Source organism: the organism of the source record quoted next, unplaced genomic scaffold, assembly GCF_019419815.1.
Source record: "Pyrus x bretschneideri cultivar Hongxiangsu unplaced genomic scaffold, Pyrus_bretschneideri_v1 Contig15, whole genome shotgun sequence".
NCBI lineage: Eukaryota > Viridiplantae > Streptophyta > Magnoliopsida > Rosales > Rosaceae > Pyrus > Pyrus x bretschneideri.
The window spans coordinates 7,483,127-7,490,606 of record NW_025999446.1 but is presented as its reverse complement, the minus strand read 5'-3'; the positions used below and the strand labels follow the sequence as shown (position 1 = coordinate 7,490,606).

Sequence of the window (7,480 nt, the reverse complement as noted above, 5' to 3'; positions counted from 1 at the left end):
AATTTCCCTTACTTATCATTCATATCATTCAACACAAAAAGGGAATTCCATAAAAAAAGCCGTGCCCCCCCCCCATTTAAATATACACCCTAATTCCCTTTTCAGCCGTAACACATATCCCATTGATTCCGTAGCCACCATCCCATTTTATTTTCTTACCTGCCGTGCATTCCATAATCATGCTCCCATTATTCAACCATTAAGCCATTCACTCCATTATTCTTTCCCATTATTCATTCAATCCGTGCATTCCATAACCTAAAAATCAAACAGCCGCAAATCCCATTCATCTTCTCCATCAGCCGCACCATTCTCCCCAAAACTGTGCAGCCTTCCTCCACCTGCCACAGCACCACCATCCATTCTCCCTCCATTACAAACCTTCCAACACCACCCCACAACCTTGCCGCACCATTAAACCACCATAAATCCATTCCCAAACCAGAAACATATCCAAAAACCACCCATAACCTCACTGCCGCAGCAAGGAGAAGAGGAAAGAGGAGCTTCGATGCGCACCAATTCACGTGGATTCGTTGGGCGTTCTAGGTGTAATCAATCCTTTGTGCTTTATGTTTAAATTCATTTGTAATTCTCTTTTTGTGAACATGAGAGGCTAAATCCCCCTAGTTAGCTAGGGGGTGATTCGAAACCATGTTTATGCTTGCAATATGAATTGATTACTTTTGGTTGGAATTTCATGAATGATTGATTCAATTCATTTAACTGTGTGATTGATAACTTGTTTGTGTATGTTTATTGAGAGTGCACGCTTAATGTTCATGCATGAATTTGACGCTAGAATATAAGTGAGTTTCACCTAATAGTTATGAACTTATATTCACAAGTAGTGGAGGTTGCTTATAAACAATCGCGTTAAATGAATTCTTGGCATAAGTTTCATGCAATCATAGTAACGAATGCCTCGTCAACACTTATAGTTTTCATGATGCTTAATGATTCTTGCTTGTTTCTCTATTATGCAATTCATGTAGGGAACTTGTGGGGAATGCTTTGGGTTGTCGCATGCAATCATCCAATTCATTAACTTAAGGAAAACTTGACGGTTAATTTAAGCGGACCTAATTAACCCGGGGTGTTGAGTTTCATAATTTATCGAAAGACCAACTGAAAATCATTTTGTATGCAAGTGTAACATGTGTGGAGAAGAACCTTCTAGCTAGCATTCATTCTATATTTCATCACATTCATATTTAAATTCTGCCTTTAAATTACAATTTGTGCATTTAATTTATTTTCGTCAAAACCTCAATCCCCCTTTATCTTAGTGTCTCATTTAGTTAGAAAGTGTCTTAATTTGTGTTTATAAGTGTTTTGTATTCTTTGAGTCTAGTTTAGTGTTTTTTAACGTTTGTTTTACGTTCTTGAGTCAGTGTCCAAGTGATTTAGTAATCCCTCCTAATCCCCGGTCTAGAACGATCCCTACTTGCATCTTTACTACAATTGTCACAAGAGGGTTTTAACTTGTCAGATGCTTTTACCAATCTAGCGAAAGTGACGAGATCACTTACACTAGATGCAAATATACCTGCAAAGATCGATATGCCATACGAATGTCGAACCCTTATCCCAGAAGGATGGAACACCATAAGCACGTTGAGCAGATTGCCCCAACTCACAAATGTGCCGAAGACCGTGGCAGCTAGCCAATCATCTACTCTCCCCATATGTGTGGTAGACCCATTGTTTCGAAGGATTCACACCCTTGAAAGAACGTGTGGTAGACCCTTTATTTAATAAAGTTCTTTTAAACGTTATAATCCAAACTCACAAACGGCTTTCATCTATGCGTTTGTGGCAATGATTACTAAGCAAATATTCCAAAAGAATGACTCATACATCTCTCTAAACAATGGCCAACGGAAGTCAAAATCCTTGCCACTAGGGCATTTTCGTCAATTCATGCTTTTAAAATTTATAAAACGTAAAATTAGGGATGGGTTATCACATAATTTATTGAACAATTATGGAGGCCAAAAAGAGAGAGGAGGTGCGGCATAGAGAAAGAAGAGGGAGATGTGTAATTGTGAAGTGTGTTCTATTCCACCCCATTGTGACTTTATTTATAGTAGTAGGGAAGGTTAATTCCTTACCCTAATAGAATTACAACTCTAATAGGATGTTAACTACCAAAGGGAATATTCAAAGATATCCATAAATACACTAAGATTTACACAATCACATTCCTAATCTAATAGGACTGCAACAATAAAATCTTTAATGTCAATAAACCTAAAGTAATTGGTTTTTACTTGATTACTCTATGAATTATAAGTAGTTCCAAATTATGGGCAGGTTGCTCTTACAAGTTACAAGGAACAAGTCGTTGTATAACCAACAAACGTCAACCTACAAAGATTGTTATAGCCACATTAAAATTATTGTTTTAGACATTCATTTTAATTTTGATGGCTTTCACTCAGGGGTGGTTCGGTATAGGATCTCGAATTCCAAACCAAAATTTTTTTGGATGGGAATTTGAAGACCAATCCCAAACCAAAATTTCAGTATTCCTGACACACCCCGACCCCGAATGTCCACTAGGACCCCGAAACGAGCTGTGCTGGCCGACACCTAGAAGGTGACGAAACCATAAAGTGTGATAGTGTATAAAATGTGAATAAATTAAAACCTAAAAGTGCTTAAGTACACGAGTGCGCGATGAGCGGGTCTTGACCCATTTCACGCGTGATACAGAGCATATGTATAGTATAGTAAGGTAAGATAATGATTATACCATCATAAGAAGACATATGTACTAAAAAGTGCCACAAATCCTCGTTGATACGAACTCTGCTGCTAAAACCTGGAGGGGTGAAAAAATCGAAAATGTGAGTGAGCGAAACAAAAATTTTCAAATCAATTTCCATTACCAAAGGTAGTAACCCCTCATTGTAACACCTGTATAATTTCCCAGAAAATAACAGGCGTGACTATATGACACACCCCGACCTAAGTCAAGGCATGCTGGCCGTCACGTGAGCGTGACGTAGCCATGTGCACTGTGCGGAAGCGATATTTTATAAGAAAAGTACGACTAATTAAAACCAAATACGATAGGTTCTAATGAAAGTTTAAGTGTGATTACACAACCAGAGCACAATGTCTAAGTGCAGTCAAACATAAGATGTACATATTTAACAACACTCGACGATGATCCTACATGACTGGTGGTTTGTCAGAACTTTCAGCTGGACACCTCGAGACTCACCGATATACGCTACCTAGAACCTGGAGGGGCGCAAAACAAAGTTGAGTGGGTCAGCAAAACGAACGTATTCAAAACCTTCTTTTCTCTTTTGAATATACTAACCTCTCGCCGTAAAACAAGTATAGTTTCCCAGAAGTAAAGTATATAATCATATACGTAATATATATCAAATCATGCTGAACGATATGAATGTATGTCATGCCAAATATCATAACTGAATGCTCAACATTTCTATGTGATTCTGAGGGAATAACATATAATCAATTCAACGCTTGGCTATAAACATAATTCATACTCTATCATCATAATCAACTCAGCCCTTGGCTGCATATATAGCTCATAATCATCTCATCTCATCATGTATATATATGTATAACCTGCACACAATCAATACCACCTCACATGGTCTGCAATTCATCATCGTATACAACATAGTATGCTCTAGTGCTACAATCACGTGAAGCTGTGCGATAAATCGCAGGTCACCTACAAGTCGAACCCACATAAGTGGTTTATACGACAGGTTGTGCACCTAACTTGGATCCAAGGCGAGCATGCGGTGCGGGAGGTGAACATACACGTGAAGGCTATGCCCCTATCTCTGGGCAGGAGCACTTATATACATGTGCAAGTAAATGAGCTTTCAATCACATCTCAATCATATAATTCATCATATCTCCATCATATCTCAATCGTATAATTCATCATATTCCAATCACATCTCAATCATATCACAATTATACTTCAATCATAACTCAATCGTATCACAATTGTATCTCAAACATATCTCAATCACATTTCATACGTATATCAACTGTATTTCGTACGTATTTCAAATGTATATTATACGTATTTTATACGTATTTCAAATGTATTTCAATCATATGTACTCACATGTAACTTACCTGGGCCTTCTCAGCACCATGCAACAATATACATAATTATAGTAATGCACATTCTAAAATATGATGCATACATGATAAGTTACTTAAATCGTATTTCTTTTAAAATACGTTTTCTGGGAAATACGTCAAGTATACGTATATATATACTAAAAAATAACTGCCCACTCACTGATAAGTAGCCGGTTCGTAACCTCCTCGCCTAGATTGGTTACGTTCTTCGTCTGTATAATTTTCACCTATACAAAAATAATTATAAAACATCATTTAAACGCACATACACAAACATTCGTCAATAACTTTCTCATACGTTGCTCAATTTGGGTATGTGAATATACCACGGTGATCTACACGACGTCACGAACACGTGACAATTTTCAGAACTTGATTTGGGTCTCTCACGCGCCCTCACGCGCCACTTCTACGCGCTGCCCACGCGCGCGTCTTCTTCCTCGCGTCGCCGGACTGGTTTCGCCGGATGTGGGTGTTTTGCCGGAATTTCTGGGTAAACTTCAAAGTGTCATAACTTCTTCATTTCTTAACCATTTTCGACGTACTTTATATCAAAATGAAGGTATTGACGAGAAGAACACATCCATACCTACCTTGACCCCTAACTCGGCGTGGATTCACCAGAAAAAGCCCTGAAAGCTCCGGCCAAACTTTGAACTTGTCGTTCTCCGTGTTCTTACATCCAAACACTTCCAACGAACTACTCCAAGCCTCCTTAGGACCTCAAGAAGCTTCCTATAAGCTTGAAAAGTCCTAAAAATCAACCAATAAAAAGTTGATGAATAGTACCTAAACCGGAGTTCGTATTTTCGACGTGAAAACGTTATAGTTCTTACCTGAAATTGGTATGGTTGGACTCGTATCGTCGAAACGAAGAAGATGGTGATTTTTGTTTCGTCGATCTGTGAAGTTTTGATGAACTTGTTGTTTTGGCCGTGGGTTTTTGAGAGAGAAAGAGAATGAGAGCTTGAGCTTGACGGGAGAGATGAGAGTTGAGTGAGTTTGAAGGAGCTGAGGGAAAAAGAGAGAGTGAGGGACAGATGAGAGGAAATCACGGAAAAGAAAAAAAAGAAAAGGTAAGGTTTCCTGTGCAATCCGTGTGTGCACAGTGAAACTTAATCATTCTTAATCATCATAAACGGCCGAAAACGCCTCTTTCATCCAACTTTAAAAAAAAGATTTAGGGTAATTAAACACACTTCACACATATGAAAATGTTATTTCGGGACGGGTCGTCACACTATAACTCAAAACCATAACCAAAATAACAGTCTCACAGCTATGTCGTGTCAAATATCTCAACAATAATAAGTAACCCAAGTGAAATAAATCAATATGAAATGGTATGTCAGCCGGATCCACCTATTGTGGCCTGTACGGTTGAACTAATAGTTCATCAACATGCTAGCCGGAGTCACCTCACGTGACCTGTACGACTGAATCAATAGCTCATCGACATGCTAGCCAATAGCTCATCAACATGTTAGCCAATAACTCAATAACATGCTAGTCAATAGCTCATCAACATGCTAGCCAATAGCTCATTAACATGCTAGCTAATAGCTCATCAACATGCTAGCCAATAGCTCAATAACATGCTAGCCAATAAGTTAATAAGTATACCTACACACAAGTTAGAACCACCTAAACTGGTATGTACGACAGGACTGGGTGTAAATAAATACGCTCAAGTGCTACGATCATTGATAGGAGCATATTCATGCGACTTAAACGGCTTGTTCTCGTGCATTTACGTTATGTTTCTCTAGTTATTTTAGTCCTTTATGCTTCTTTTGTGTGTTTTCAGGTTCTAAGGGCTTAAGGAAGAAAAAAGATGCATTTTGGAGCATTTTGGAGCAAAATTGGGCTTGGAATGGATGGCATATGATTGGAGCCAAAATGTTGGACGAATTTGAAGGCCTTGTATTCATTTTGGACATAAAACAAAGGGCCTAGCCCATTCTCTCTTAAACCAAGCCCTTTGCCATGCATTTCCTTCCAATTCCAAAAGCCCACAATCAATTCAAATGCCATGCAAATCCATATTCAACACCCTAAACTACAAGCATGCATCATCTCACCAAGCAATCAAACAAGCCACATGCATGTCCCTTTAATCATTCAACCACATTCCCACTTTCCTAGCTAACCCTACATGCATTCTTTATTCACTCTTCATCATTGCACCACAAATCATTCACCCACATGCATTCATAAATCATCCACACCTTTGTGCCATGCACATTCATAGCTTTCCCAACATAATTCACATACATTCCATTCCATCTCCCACATGCACATTCACCCCTTTCTCCATACCAAAACCGTGCATACACATTTCATTCCATTCATCCATCATTCATCCATCTTCCACCCCCTTTAATCATTTAACCCACATACATTCACAACACACTTCACATGCAAAACAATAACCATTCACACACCAAAACATCCATGCCGTGCATCCCCTCCACATTTCAGCTTTCCAAATGTAATTTCATCAACACATGCATTCATTATTCATTCACCTTGCATTTCAACCCACATGCACATTTAATCATTCAACCTTGCAGCCACCTTTACACCCCATTCATCCACAAACATGCAACCAACACATTTTCATCAACAAACAAGCATCATTGCCGTGCACTTCACCTTGTGAAATTCCAACATCTTCACATGTATTTCTAGCTTTCCCTTGCATTTCCACCACTCATTCTTCATCATTTCAGCCACCTACATGCATTATTTATTAAACTTTTCATCATTGCATCCAGAAAATGAGCAAGAAAGCTTCCCAAACACATGTTTCTTCAACAAACAAATCAGCCCACATGCATCAAATTCTTTCCTTTGCCGTGGGATCCCTTTGGCCCCCTTGTGAAAATTTCAGCTTTCCACCCACTTTCCTAGTCTTTTATCACATGCATTGCAGCCATGTGTTCCCTCCACTACTCCTATAAATACCTTGCATTCTCATCATTCAAGGCATTCCTCATTTTCACTCACAACACAACACTCTTCAAAATCATCCATTCCTCTCCCTTTGGCCGCAAGCTTTCCCTTCCATTTCTCCTCCATTTCTTCCATTTCCATAAATTCCCCAATCCATTCAATACACCAACAACATCCCTTAAACCTTGTGCTACAACAACGAGGAAGAGAAGAGTGCCTAAACGTTCATACAATTCAAGCTTTGAGTTGTTGGAATGTTTAGGTGTTTCTTTGATTTCAAAGTTTCATTTTAATTCTCTTTGTGTTGTATGTATGGAAGAGAAGAGTGCTTAAACGTTCATACAATTCAAGCTTTGAGTTGTTGGAATGTTTAGGTGTT

General features: G+C 38.7%; 1 long non-coding RNA gene across 2 annotated transcripts; it reads right to left on the bottom strand.

Annotated features, from left to right (window-relative positions):
* Positions 1 to 3,059: 3,059 nt before the first annotated feature.
* On the bottom strand, positions 3,060 to 5,375 carry LOC103941189. 2 transcript variants are annotated; one of them, XR_007256920.1, is made up of 4 exons: positions 4,736 to 5,375; positions 4,473 to 4,635; positions 4,307 to 4,373; positions 3,060 to 3,252 (listed from the first exon to the last, which is right to left on the bottom strand). It is a non-coding gene; the product is annotated as an uncharacterized LOC103941189 (long non-coding RNA). The 2 variants fall into 2 exon arrangements; XR_007256919.1 differs by having other exon boundaries at positions 4,473 to 4,899; positions 4,983 to 5,375.
* Positions 5,376 to 7,480: the final 2,105 nt, after the last annotated feature.